The following is a 15,272-nucleotide window of genomic DNA, read 5'->3' on the forward strand; positions in this document are numbered from 1 at the left end:
TCACAACATGTCAGCCACAGCACTTTTCACACAGAGCCAGGCTATTGCCCCCACAAACTGGTTCCTCATTGCTTACTCCTGAGTGGATTAACCAGAGAGTAGGAGATTTCCAAACTTCAGCATGGTAATGACCCGGGGGTCTGCAGGCTGTAGTCATGACATTAATAGTATCTCCCAGATTAGTTGGTACAGAAAAAGGCCTGCTACCAACTGCACCCGTACTGTTATGGCCCTCAGTACAAACTGACATTTGGAAATGTGGCCAAATTCAGAACATTAGTAGGGAGGAGCCACCAACAGTCATGCCTATAGTGGTGGAGATCTACCCCCCATTGTCGAGGGCAGTATTAATGCTTTACCCTTAAAACATCGTATAAGGGAAGAAAATGCTTCCCTGGCGTAATGTCTCCCTTACCAATACCTGGTTCTCCTTATGGTTCTTGTCCTGAATGGGACTGCCATAACATACAAACAGGTTCAAGGAATCCCGAATTATTGGCCCCCGTTGCCTAAATGGCCATCGCCAATTTTACTACCTCCCTATGTAATAAGGCCAACAAGTACCTCGTATGGACCACGTGCCCAGGCCGAATTGGCCAATGATAGAAACATAGAAGATTGATGGCAGTAAAAAAGACCCCAAGGTCCATCCAGTCCGCCCCACACTACTTCCCGTACACCATCCCACAATGGATATGTTCATCCCAGGCACGCTCAACTTCAGCCACTGCAGATCCCCTGCCCCTGTCTGCTGTACGTTCGTCCCAAGGATCAACCACCCTTTCAATAAAACCGTAAAATAATAAATGACAATGACAACGATAACACACGAGGCACCCAATCGGACAGCGCTCACAGATACACTCCACTCTGCTAGAGACGTAAGCCTTTACAGTGAGCGACTGTGCCCAGGCTGCTTACTGCCAGGGTGTGTATGTGTGTGTTCCAGGCTTTGCCCTAAACTGGGGAAAGGTGGGAACTGCCATATGGGCAATCCCCCTCCTTGCAATGATGGCATAGTAATGCTGCTGTCCAGCCAAATTACTGGTGTCTAGCTCATAAATCCCATAAAATTAAAATAAAATATATCTTTTATAATAATAGTAATAATAATCATAATAACAATTCATTAATTTTCCATGTCACCCCCCTCTACCGACAATAAATATATCATTGTAGCGTTGATTGACTCTTTATGCATCCAGCCAGTCGAGAAACCCAACCTTTGGCCTAAACCAGACCATTAGCTTGCAGGCAGGGGCCTTGTTTCTCCCATTCGGTATACCCTAAACCCACCGTTAGTATTAAACTAATAAAATAAATTAATAGTATATTAAATAAAACTGAACCCAGTGGTTCAATTAATCCAACCACTTCATCAGCTGAAGCTTCCTAAAAGGGGAGGAATTAGATCCATCAACCACTGTATTAATCCATATCTCCAGTGTAAGTTCCTCCTGATTCTAGTGGATTAATAATAATTAGTACTTTAATTATTTGTTTTTATAATTCATCAATAAATCAGTCAAGAATGAAATGCATCTTATCCCATAACTGGGTGCCAAATTATATATATGCAAAATTAATCGGGAATAAATAGTTCAATATTGGCATTATAATCGATAAATTACTCCTTTGTCCCGAAATGAGGGGGAGGGGGGACAATCCAATTATAATTTTATGACCAATTAATAAATCCCCCGCCCTCAATCCAGGCTGCTGTGTCTCTACCAAATTAATCCTGTGGTTTTCAGCGAACCAAACAACTTCTGCCCACAGCTGGAACTACTCGCCTTACCAATCACTACCAGTAAAAACAGATTTATACGTAATAATAATAATAATAATAATAATAATAACAATGATAATAATAATAATAATTTATTAAATTCGTATGCCGCCCCTCTCCGAAGACTCGGGGCGGCTCACCACAAACGCTGTGTACTAATGTATGCTGGCAAGAGGCAACAACCATGTAAACCTCTCCTCCACCAGGGGAAATGGGGCCCCAATCAGTGTCAGCCTGTCTAGAGCTAATGGGGGAGGGGCCGGCAGGAGGCAAGAAACGCCCCCCGCGCGCGCGCCGCGCAAAGTCCAGCCACGTGGAGGAAGGGCGAACGGCCTCTCTGCTGCTGTCGCCCACTCCCTAGCGTTCGCCCCGGCCTCCCCGCACCGAAACGCTCCAGTCGCTTAGCCCGCAGGGCCGCGAGAGCCCCGGCTCACCTGCCCGGGTGGCACAGAGGCCCGGAAAACAATAACCCATCTGGCAAGCCGTTGCAGCCCACGCGCGCCCCGCCGCCATATACACAAAGTTGGGGGGGGCCGCCGGCCCGCGGCAGCCATCTGACCCCCTCCCCCCTTCCCAAGCAAGCAAACCCGGCAGGCAAAAAAGCCAAACAAACGGCGAATCCCCCAAGTCCCCGCCGGCGCCATCCTGCGCGCTGCCGGCAACGAAGGAGAGGCGACGCCGCCATCCTGATGGGCGCCCGGCGAACAGCATGTTCCCGGGCGCTGGATGCCGCCGCCCCCGCCCCCCGCAAACCCGAGCTTCCCCCGGCGATCGCCATCGATCCCAGGGGCTTCGCAAGGGCACCGTCCTCCGCTTCCTCCTTCCTCCCGTCGGGGAGAAAAGGCTCGCTGGTCCCCCCTCGCCGGTCCGTCCTGCGGCGAGATCGGGGGCAAGAGATGTCCCGCGCCGGCGGGCAGGAGGCACTGCGCCACGAGGCAGCCCCTTCTGTATGGCTGCCTCCCTCCTGCCCGGTCAAGTGGGTGACCAACGCACCCAAACTCCACGCTGCTGCCCCCGGGGATGACGTGGGGGCCGCAGGCTCCGCCCCCAACATGGCGGCCTCCTTCCCCGGCCCACGCCGCAACCCTCGCCAGCGGTAAGTCGCCAGCGGCATTCACAGAGGTTTGATTTACTTGGAGTTATATTGTGTTGTTCCCTTTATTTATTTATTTATTTTTAGCAGTGTATTATTTGCCCTTCAATTTTCTTGGACTAAAACTTCTGTGATTCCAGATTCACATGAGAAAATAATGACCAGCAATAACAGGAGTGGAAATACTGTGCATCATTACAGCTATTTTTATGGATAAGAAATTTTGCATTATGCAATAATATGTTAGTTGTGGATGAAAGAAAGAGGCTTTCAAATCCAGAATCAACTCCCTACCCAATTAATAAGAGAAAATAAATAGAAAGTAAGAAAATATAATTGGAAGAATAAGTTAGAAAAAAAATAAGAGCAAAACTCAAGGAGGGGGAATAGAAAATGTTGGAAATGATGGTGGAAACAACATCAGGCAAGAAATAACACAGAACAAAAATAAAGAAATGGAGGGAGGAGAAATTGGCTGACCAACTACACTCAGTGTCCTCATTGGAACTGCGTCTACATGGAGGGAAATATGAGTGGGGTATCTCATGGCTCGGTTTTAGGCCCAGTACTCTTCAACATCTTCATCAATGATTTTAAAAAAGGGATAGATGGGAACTTATCAATTTTGAAGATGACACAAAGCTGGCAGGAATAGCCAACATTCCAGAGGATAGGATTAAGATACAAAAGGATCTTGACAGACTTAAACATTGGGTGCTATCTAATAAACTGAAATTCAATGGTGAAAAAAATAAGATTCTACATTTAGGCAAGGAAAAACAAAATCAGAAACAGTGTATGTGGTACCATGCTCAACAGTAGTAATTCTAAGTGGGATCTTAGAGTCCTAGTGGACAATCATTTAAATATTTGCCATCAATGTGCAGCAGATGCCAAAAAAGCCAACAAAGTTCTAGGCTGCATAAATAGGGGGATAGAATCAAGATCACATGAAGTGTAAATACCAATTTACAATGCCTTGGTAAGGCCACACTTGGAATATTGCATTCAGTTTTGGACACCACGATGTAAAAAGAATGTTGAGTCTAGAAAGAGTGCAGAGAAGAGCAACAAAGATGATTCAGAAACTGGAGGCTAAAACATATGAAGAACGGTTGCAGGAACTGGGTATGTCTAGTTTAATGAAAATAAGGGCTAGGGGAGATATGATAGCAGTGTTCCAATATCTTATTGGCTGCCTCAAAGAAGAGGGAGTCAAACTATTCTCCAAAGCACCTGAGGGTGGAACAAGAAGCAATGGATAGAAACTAATCAAGGAGAGAAGAAACATAGAACTAAGCAGAAATTTCCTAACAGAACAATTAATCAGTGGGACAACTTACCACCAGAAGTTGTGGATGCTCCAACACTAGAATTTTTTAAAAAGAGAATGGATAATGGTTTGTCTGAAATGGTATAGGATTCCCTACCTAAAGAGGGGGTTGTACTAGAAGACCTCCAAGGTCCCTTCCAGCTCTGTTATTCTATTCTATTCCATTGTCTGCCTGAAAGGAAACAAGCCATAAACAAAGGAAAATTCAAGAAGGGCTACATGGCTTCGAGGAAATCAATTTTTACCACAGCAACTACTAGACACTAAGATTCCATGTAGATGCTCCTATAATTATCAGACTATATGCCTAAATCAAAGATCTGGTCCAAAGTTAGGTCAGTGCTTACTCTCAAATGGAAATAATCTGATAAATCTCAATTGTGTCAGAGTCTTATAACATGGTGGCATATATATTTGACCTAGAAGAATCCATGAAAAGTCCTACACATAATGCTAACTCCAGCAGAGTTATCTCTTATCGTAAAATAATTTCCATATGTATTCAATATTTTAAACATTCAAACTAAGATGGATTGAAAATCTAAAGAGAAAGGGAAATAACTTGCAAATACAAACCTCTTTTCATAATATTTGTAACATTTTAATACTTTCAGTACATCTTTCACTGAAGACCACAATTTGTTTCTTTATATATTCATAATTTACCAGCATTACATTTAAAGAAAGAAAGACTGCTGTAGCAAAACAAATAACATTTTGTTTTTAACCAGAGTGCCTTCCATCCCCTGTCCTAATGTTTCTCTTTTGCTAGTATCATGTATATAAATATTATTACATCTTCGTATACCACCAATACGTACTTGACAAAACAAACAAACAATAAATAAATAAATAAACAAAATAATATATTTTATTTATTTATTCAATTTTTATGCCGTCCTTCTTCTTAGACCCAGGGCGGCTTACAACATGTTAGCAATAGCACTTTTTAACAGAGCCAGCATATTGCCCCCACAATCTGGGTCCTCATTTTACCCACCTTGGAAGGATGGAAGGCTGAGTCAACCTTGAGCCGGTGATGAGATTTGAACCACTGACCTACAGATCTACAGTCAGCTTCAGTGGTCTGCAGTACAGCACTCTACCTGCTGTGCCACCCTGGCTCTCTACGTTAACATCTCTTCGACATTTTCTAGGCTCAGGGTCAGGCCTGATTACCAGTAGTAGGGCTGTAGGTTAGACTAGCAAGCCACAATATCTCCGAAAATGATAGTCACAAACCACTTCTTTTTAAGACTAATAATTGAAACTGTAAGTTCCATTCATAGAATCAGCGAGAGTCAAGGCTGACTAGAGGATAGCTTTCTGTTTTCTTTTTTTTTACTGGTCTGCTATTTACAAAAGAGTTGCTTCACATTATGATGGAACATTGCAAGACTCAATACAGCTACTTTGAAATCTGCTTCCAAATCTCTCCAGGTGTGTGTTTGCACAGTCACCTTTTTCATAAGGCTGTTGGTTTATTTCATTTTTCTCAACAAAGTGGAAGGGGTGAATATATACATCCATGTAGAATAGGCAGGAATATTTCTGAAGCAACCATACGAGCTTTGCAAATGTATTTCCTGCTTTAGCAATTCAGAGAGAGATGTTTTGTACAGACCTATTAATAATCATTAGAATTCTTTATTGGCCAAGTGTAATTTGTCCCCAGTGCATAAGCTCTCAGTGTACATACAAGCAGTAAGTGATAAATCATGATCATAATCATCATAAAACACATTTGTCATAAATCATAAGAGACAATACTCAGTTATAGCCATAGGGTACTAAATAAGCAATCAACATAAATCATATTAGGATCCTAAATAAAACAATTAATATAAATCATAAGATACAAGCAACAAAGTTATAGTCATATAATTATATAATAATATAATCACGTAATAAGCAGCTACAATCTTTTAATGATAATTATGGATATCATCCTCTCATCTGGCCTATAGGTATTTGTTTGGAATATTTCTTTTGAAAATGAAAACACACAGTATTGTGATTGCTAATTTTTTTGTTGCTGTTATTTTAATGTATACCCTTTCTTTCTACTCCAAGAATGCTAAACATAGTAGATGCTCCTATACAGCTCTCCGAGATTATATCCCAATAAAGATATGCAGAAGTGTAGGATTGCATTAATGTGGCCAAACAAGAGTTAATTGACATTTTAAGGAATGCTAGTGGATTTGGAATATGGTGTTCATTTTTTGTTCAAGAGCCAAACAACTATAAAATGAATGGTGTGTTTTGCTGGAGGAAGTTATGTGTAACTATGTTGCCAAAATATCAACACCCTTTAATGCCACATAAATATCAATTAATATTTTTTTCAAGACTTTTCATCCTGCTTTGGGATTGTTTTGAACAATGAAAATGTAGGAGGTATAATTTATAAATAAATACATTAGCTTGGCAATCTGATGGGAGCAAAAACATAAATAATCCACTTCAAGGGATGGATTAATTAACCTTGATGACGAAGCAGGTGCTGCCAAGGGTAGGAGGCTAACAGTCCCAAAGCCCTGTCTGAGTATACCTGTACACATACTGCTGCTTCATTTGGCTAATCTGTTTAGCAGAAATGGACCTTTGGGTGCACTCATGGATACAAACCAGTGTAGAGAGCATTGAAAGCAGCAGGGTGAACTTTCTAAAGGACAAGGCCGCTTTAATACTTTTTAGAGACTTACTTTAATTTGTACTATATGCTTTGTAAAGGATTTTCAAATGCTTTGCTCAGCCCTAATTCTTTTTCGGTGGTGGTGGTGGTGGTATGTGCCTTGAAAATGTTGTAGTAGGGGGTCACTTAGAGTATTAATTAGGACCCAAGCTTCCATAGTGTCTAACAATTGGGTGGAAATAAGTAACTTTATTTGTCACAGTGGGCTACTTTCATTCAGCAGCAAATCAATTCTATCCTTCTGCACTTTGTCCAAGGATCTTGTCTGAAGACTGTTCACTTTGGATTGGTTCATTCTGTTTTACTTCTAAACTAAGTAGAGTCATCCAAGTGCTTTATTCACTGGATTTGTATGCTTCTGCAAACAGATCTTTAAATATTTGAAGGAAATTATAAATTATACAGGTAGGACATACCCAAAATATTGAATGTATATTGGATGAAGTTCTTTGAAAGACTGCAGTTCTACTTAAATCCCCTCTAATATGTGTTAACATTTTCAATCAGATTTTATTAAAAGAAGAAGAATGAATGTGATACTTAAGAACAAAAAACTAACAAGGCCTCTTTCACAACAGTGTTTTGCATATTATATTAGCTCCAGACTTGATTCATGCAACAGTTATATTCACTTTTGAATCATGAGTTGAATATTTTGATTTTGCTCTGACTGGAAATGACAGTAAAATCGATGTAGCACTTTTTGAGGGGCCACTACATTTCTGAAGATCTCATGGGCAATTCTATTTTGTTAGACACTCTTGTCTCATCTGGCTTTTGGGTCAATCTGCAACCAAGCTTCTCTCTCATGTCTTTGGGTCTTGTTCCTGAAGGTTGTGTTGCTTAGAAGTACTATAAGAAGAGAATATTTGTAGCTCAGGGTTGAACTGTAGAGTTTGGTGCTCTCTATGAGCTTGGTTCTTTTCTTGCAGATGTTTCATTACCCGGCTGGGTAACTAAAAGTCCAATGCTGTTTGACACTTCATTACAATCACTTGAAGAAGACTGATGGACCATGCGATGAAGTAGTTTTTATTTGGTATACAAAATGTAGAAAATGATACAGATTCAATTCCAAGTGAGATAATGTTCATGAACCTTTCTGGCTTAAGGTTGTTTATGTCCCTTAAAAAGAGAAGAAAAAGTATTTGACTACAATCTCACAAAGTGAGGCTTCAAAAATTGACTTCTTTTTAATGAAAAGGAATGCAGATTTGGGGAATGAATGGTGATTTGTCTACAACTAAATTGAGACAAGGCATGCGTTACACTGTCTCTATTTGACAATGCAAAATAAATACTTGGCTGTATTTGTCTTTTATTTTTTTTAAAAAAATATTATTTTGAGATTGGTGCAAATTCTGATGGATTCACACTCTGCATTTTCTTCGATTGGGTACAAGGAATTCAAACTAAGTAAAATATGAAGGGCAGCCAAATCAATGATGGAACAGTAATTGCTAAAGTGATGCATTCTTGTGTAAGCATGGTTATAAAAAGTATATCCCTGTGTTTTGAGCTCCACCAGTGAGAAAACACTAATGCAAAGAAAGGAGGCAGGTTTCTAGGAGAAAGTTGCTTTGTTTAATACAGCCCCCATTATCTCAAGTTTCCAGACATAAGGGATACCCATTAACAGCAAGTGGAATATGTTTGCTTTCCCACCAAGATTGACACTGAGTTCAAAGGTCAAGCACTGGCTGATACCTTATTTACCAGCTTAAGCCTCCGTTTCCCACAGAGGATGAGTTTCTATGAGAACTCACCCAGCTGCCTTTCCATCAGCTGGGGATTTTTTTTTTGTACATCTTTTGTTTAAGAGCTGAATTTATTAGAAGCTTATAATCAGTCAGGAACTGAATTTTTTTTCACCCTGTGTGGGCAAAAGCACAAGAAGCAAATAAGCAAAGGATGTGTCCTTAAAAGTCAGTGTTAATAATTCAGTATTTCATTTCCTTTTCCCAATGTTCCCTGCATGCCTAGATGAAGAATAACAAACTGAACATCGAGCATTTGGTCTCTTTTATTTGTCTTTTTGTGCAGCCTTCGACCTGTCATTCTCCAAATCGTGGTCCAACTCATGTTGAAATTGCAAAAGTATGAAGGAGCTTATGAAAAGAACTATTGAAAACGACTTAATTTCAGGCATTGGTTAAATTTCAGTTACTCAAAAAACAAAAGGCAATGTGTTCCCACATCACATTGGGCAGAAAAGTCATTTTCCTTCTGCTGGCCCATATTTTTATTTTATTTTTTTACTTATTTGTTTTGTCAAATACGTATTGGTGGTATAAAAAGCTATAATAATATTTATATACAGTGATACCTTGTCTTACAAACTTAATTGGTTCTGGGATGAGGTTCTTAAGGTGAAAAGTTTGTAAGACGAAACAATGTTTCCCATAGGAATCAATGGAAAAGCGATTAATGCGTGCAAGCCCAAAATTCATCCATTTTGCCAGCCAAAGCGCTGGTAAATTGACCTTACCAAATAGATCAGACAGAATTTTTAAAATAGCAAATGTTAGGTTGGTATTTCCCTTCAGTGTTTTGAAAGATGTGATGGTTATGGAAGGGGAAGCAACTGGGCTTTTAACAAAATTGACTTTTTAAAACCACAAATGTTTCATCACCACTGAACCGTGTGTTGCTGACCCTTCCTCCATAATGGTGTTAATACCAGTGTTAAAATGAGTTCAATAATCATTTTTTTTGGTCATGGAATGAGTGAAGTATATGCTAAAGTTTAAATGATCCAGCATTTGCTCACTGCTTAGGTCTAACTACTCTGAATATATATATATATATATATATATATATATATATATATATATATATATATATATATATATATATTTTCAAGTCCCAGTGGGTATGGCTAGCTGATGAGGCCAAAATAAGGCCGAAATAGATCTATCCTAGTCTCCCTTAATTTTCAAATTCAGCTTAAACATGTGACACATACAGATAGAATTGTCGGCTATCAATAAAATTAACTGCCTTGGAAATGGCCCTGGGTTGGGCCGAGAGGCAAAACAGGAGCTGTGGTGTTCCTTCAATATACCAGGGTGATTCGACACAAAATGTAACCCTTCCCTGGTACAGAGCTGAAGGGATTGGATACTGTAGCCTAGAGGATAATTCTCTGCCTTACAAGGCAAAGGTTGCAGGTTCAAGTCCCAGTGGGTATGGCTAGCTGATGAGGCCAAAATAAGGCCGAAATAGATCTATCCTAGTCTCCCTTAATTTTCAAATTCAGCTTAAACATGTGATATATATATATATATATATATATATATATATATATATATATATATATATATAAAAAGAGGCCATGAAATATATAGATTACACTTAAGCATTATTTCAGGGATGAATAGAGAGAAGGCTAAAACTGCTTAGTGTATCTTTATTTTCTCCTCAATAAATGACAAACCTTCTGCATATAATAGGCAAAGCCCCTTGAACCCTTTAAAATTTAGTATTATAACTACCTATCTTTATTCCCACCTTTCCTTGATAAATTGCCCCCCCCAACCCTTTATTCTTGTTTCTTTTCTATAAAGCAAGTGGCAGTTAACCATTCTTGAGACTGTCAGGGGATTAGCCATGTTTAATGTTCACAGGCTCTATAGCCAGTAGGTTAAGAATATACTAAGTGCAAAAAAAAAAGAAAAGCTAGAATTGTCACAGATCTAAGAATTAGCTGTCATGCTAAAGGTCAGCTTTATATGCATTTCTTTGTGTGTGTGTGTGTGTGTGTGTGTGTGTGTGTGTGTGTGAAATATGTATTCATTATACTAGGCAGAACTAAAGAGATAATGCTTTGTGTGAGGGGAACCTTTTCTATTCACAATACCCACAAATAATTAACTTAGGCAGTCAGGCTAAAGTGCCTTTGCTTCTTTTATTACACTCATGAGATACATCAATCCTCTTATTTGTGTATTGAAAAGTGCTGTGTTATTTCGGCTATTGCCAAATAACAATTTCAGGCATTCAGCAATATCTTGACCGCTTAGAAGGCTGGAGTGCAGTTAATAATCTGCTGTCGGAATCTCATGTACCTGGCACTGGAGTATGTAGCGCAGTCATCCATGCAGTTTACCTGATTTTGTTTTAAATCTTGGAGGAAGCCAATAAATATCTTCAAAAAATATGCTTGAAGTGCCGGTTACTTGAATTTCCTCAGAACCTGGGAGACTGTTTACATGATAAACTAGTAAAACTAAACAAAACATCACATCAATAACAATGACTTAAATTTGACCTCATCGTTGATTGTCCACAAAGATTATTGTTATATCAACAAGCCCATCCATCACTTCTTTGGTTCAAGAGTTTTGCAAGGGCAAGGAGAAAAGTGAGATTGTACTTAGTTCCTTAACACTTCCAAGTGAATAACTTTAACAGGCTCCATGAAATGTGCGTCACCGCCATTAAGAAAAAGTTCTGTTTATGATAAACATTCTTGTTTCAAATGTCAGTGATTTTCAGAGCATTTATGGAGGTCCACTTCTTAGCAAGGCCATCTTTTTGAAAGCAGGTACTGCGGAGAGGGGCGGCATACAAATCTAATTAATAAATTTTTTTTAAAAAAATAATAACATAACCAATGAACACGCTACAAAGTTCCCGCCAAGATTTCTCTCTACCCAGCGACAGGAATGCCCAATGGCAGTTCCTTTACTAGTCACTGGGCAGAGACATAACAGTCCCTGCTTCCGATCTTGCTGAAAGAAGAGCTGGAAGAAGAAGATTAAAATATATATGACTGTTAAATAAGAAATATGTAGAAATAATTTATATGTGTTGGGATATAAGAGATAATTAGTGTTGATGTGTATGTTTAATCAATTTACTAGTATTTAATTATGAATAAATTGTTTATTGTAATAAGGATAAAATATATGTATGAATAACATGAAATGAAGTTATAAAACATAAAAGATGAAGATGTACAAAGAAAATATAAAGATTGAAATAAGTAATTTTGAAATATTTTTTGTAGAGGAAAAATAATTATGTGGAAAAGAGGATAATGAAATTATAAGTTTATTTTTGATTAATGTTTAGGAAACAAGTGAAGTAAAAGAATATTAATATTAGGAATATATAAGTTGGGAAATGACCACATTTTTATTTGCTGGAATTATAATGAGAAAAAACATATGAGAGGAAAAAGACTAAAGGCAGATATTAAGAGGAAAAGAAATGTGACAGATGTATTAAAAATGAAATGATAATGGTTTGTAATTTTTTTTTAAAAACAAGTCATTTTGTTAAGAATATTGTATGGATGTTTGAAAGGAAAGGAAATACTCATGACATGAGATGTTGAAAGAACAAAGACAAATAAAATTTATTTGGGGGGGGGCAGGAAATTGCCACACCAGCCTCAGAAGCATATCTAAAGGAAGGGATTTGGCATTTGCAATTTAGGCTTTTATAGAATGCTTGCTAGTAGATAAGAATATAGACAATTTTGAAATTTCTCATATGATTGGGCTCTCGTTTGCTTATGTTCCAACAGCCTTTGGAGGTGAAAGATAAAATTACTTCTCAAAGCATGTGAGTTTGAAGAGAGGTATCTGCTCTGGCTTTTTCTCACATAAAAGCAATTTCATGTGTGAATCTGCTAGCAAAAAGTTAAAACAGTGCTTTACAAACTTGACGACTTTAAGATGTTTAAGTCCACAATCTTCAAGTTGCCAAGTTTGATAACCACTGTGTTCAAGCCTTCTTAATATGCAACTGTCCAATCACTTAATAAAATCCTTGTGCAAAGTTTGTTCTGTGTTGAGTGAAAACAGCACATTACCCAAAATCAATTAATCAATTTATTCATCAACATATTAATGCTTTTCTCTGTACAAATAGTGATGTCTTTCACACACACACACACAAAACAAGTTTTAAAATAGTCTCATGAAACACTCCATTACAATATTACCTAAGTCTTCATCTGTTTCAAACTTGATCAATAGTACTCGATCAATAGTACAATAGTACTTGATCGATAGTACAATTAGATCACAATGTGCTTAGCTGAAGAAGGGAGAACTGATTTTGGTTTAGGACAATTTAGTAATAGCAGGAAGTTCAGGGCAAAGTATTAAAAACTGAATTGTCTCCAGACAATCCAGGTTATATCCATGATATAGAATTAATGAATTCACATTGTTGAAGCAAATACTAGTATTGTGTGAATTCTAGTGAAATGTGTCATTTGGCATTTGAATCTCTCTCTCTCTCACTCCGCCCTCCCTCCCTCCCCCTCCCTCTCTCCTAAAGGTAATTTCATGTAATTGCTGCTGTGTAGCAAATATATTTGTGTTCCAGGCACATTTGAGTGGTTATCTGTGATCTGAGTTAGAAGGGTTTTAAGGGTACTCTGGTTTCTCTTCAGATCATATAAACCTTTCGCCTTTTACTAAAGATTTCCATAGAGAGGAACATTTATGAGTTTCGAGTAATTTTTTGAGGCCCTGCTTTGGTGGGGCTATGTGGTCGACGGCTGAACCTTATAGTGAGTCCTTCTTGCAATGGTGTGTGACCTCCACCAGGAGAGGGACTGTTGAATGTGTGGTGGAACCCGAACTCGTCTTGAAGAACTTGTTTGTTGCACTAGTAATCCTGCTCAGTACAACAGGAACTGTCAGTTCAGACCTTTGGTGTATGCCTTTGGCTGAGGAGCCAATGGGGTGAAGCTACCCTCTGTGGGATTATGACTGAATGCTTCTAAGTCAGAATCCCCACTAAATGTAACGATAAGGGAACGTCAGCTGGGTTTAGACCATCATGAGACAGGTTAGTTTTACCCTACCGATGATGTGTACAATTTTAAGATTCTGAAAAGTGAAAATTGCAAGTCTGTGTGTATGTGTGCGTATGTGTGTGTGTGTGTGTGGAGAATTGTGTATAACCCCTGATGATTAGCCTTCAACTCCCACTTCTGTGTTGTTAACCTCTTTTCAATTTTGTCTGCACTTATGTAACGGGAAGATTGTTCTTTTGTAATGTAATTAACACATTTCTACTGTGCCTTGTAATAAATTTGGGGATTGAATAGTTATTATCATTCTGCTGTTTGTTCTTGAGTCTGAGCTAGGGCACTGGCTCCATTTGCATGCTATTTTTCAAATCTTTGTATAACATTTTGATATTTAGAATTGTCTTTTTGGGGGGGGGGCTCAAATTGTTCATGACAATAGCTTTTTGCTCCATTGGAGGGCAATTGTACAAGGTAATATATTTGGGGCATTCTTTCCATTCAGTACAATTGGGAGATACCCTTCAGAATGAAAGTATGGAATGTAAATGTTTGTTGTGAAGTTTGTTCTTTACGAATGTACTCATTCATTAATAAATAAGTGTCCTTTTTGGCACAAAGCTGTGCCATATACATCATCACATATAATAGATAATAATTATTTTGATGATGACATTTCTATCCCACTTTTCATTTTACAGCACTAGGCACAGGGGTGGGCTGCTAGCCAGAATGCTAAATTGGGCTTGCTGCTGCTAGACAGTATATGTAAGTCTTTTCATCCAGTCTTTCACCATCACAATAATCCTGGGTGGTAAATTGTGCTGGAAGAGGAGCTTGGCTTTGTTCCAAACGATTGCTACAGACGTGGGGAGGATTCCAACTTATCTCACCCCCGGTTCACTTCCTTCCATGCCACATGGCTGCACATGCATTGTGTGCCACTTGTTCGCACTGTGCATGTGTGTGCATATGCAGTGCTAAAAACTCTACTTTTGCACCTGTGCAGAAACAAAACTCAGCAAAAAATAGGGGTGGGGGAGGCAAAACAAGACAATGGTGTCCCTGGACCGATACCAACGGAATGCACACTGTGATGTCACCACTGGTAGAACTGGTAGGAACTATAGTACCTCTGCTAAAGACACATCAGCACATTCATAAAGAACCTCATGAATTCTTGGAATCAGCTGCTTTCTCCAGGAAGTTCATCTCAGATTAAACGGATTGGAGGTTTGCTTCAGTTGGGTGAGAACCTACTAAATCTTTTATAATGTCAAATGATCTTCTGCTGATCATCTGTTTTTCTCCCAATATAAATCAAAATATTTGCATATAGGACAGTAACTTTAATTTTCATAGGAAAACACTAATTTCCTATTGGATAATATAGTGATCTTGGTTCGTCCTACCTCAGTAGGAGACTGGAGCTGCAATGGAGCCACTGGCTTGACTACACGGCCTTAATAATTGGTACGGATATAATACTGGACATGAGATAAGGAGATTTTCCAGATGAGCCCAATATCTTGTGGGGTATACTTAATACTCATATTGTTTTGCACCTCCATGAAACATGAAACATTT

General features: G+C 38.8%; 1 non-coding gene across 1 annotated transcript; it reads left to right on the forward strand.

The window, feature by feature from the left end:
* Positions 1–13,302: 13,302 nt before the first annotated feature.
* LOC139158260 (U5 spliceosomal RNA) lies at positions 13,303–13,417 on the forward strand. Its single transcript, XR_011557652.1, has one exon. It is a non-coding gene; the product is annotated as a U5 spliceosomal RNA (small nuclear RNA).
* The last annotated feature ends 1,855 nt before the right edge of the window (positions 13,418–15,272 follow it).

The sequence above is a fragment of the Erythrolamprus reginae genome, chromosome 1, assembly GCF_031021105.1.
Source record: "Erythrolamprus reginae isolate rEryReg1 chromosome 1, rEryReg1.hap1, whole genome shotgun sequence".
In the NCBI taxonomy this organism is placed as follows: domain Eukaryota; kingdom Metazoa; phylum Chordata; class Lepidosauria; order Squamata; family Dipsadidae; genus Erythrolamprus; species Erythrolamprus reginae.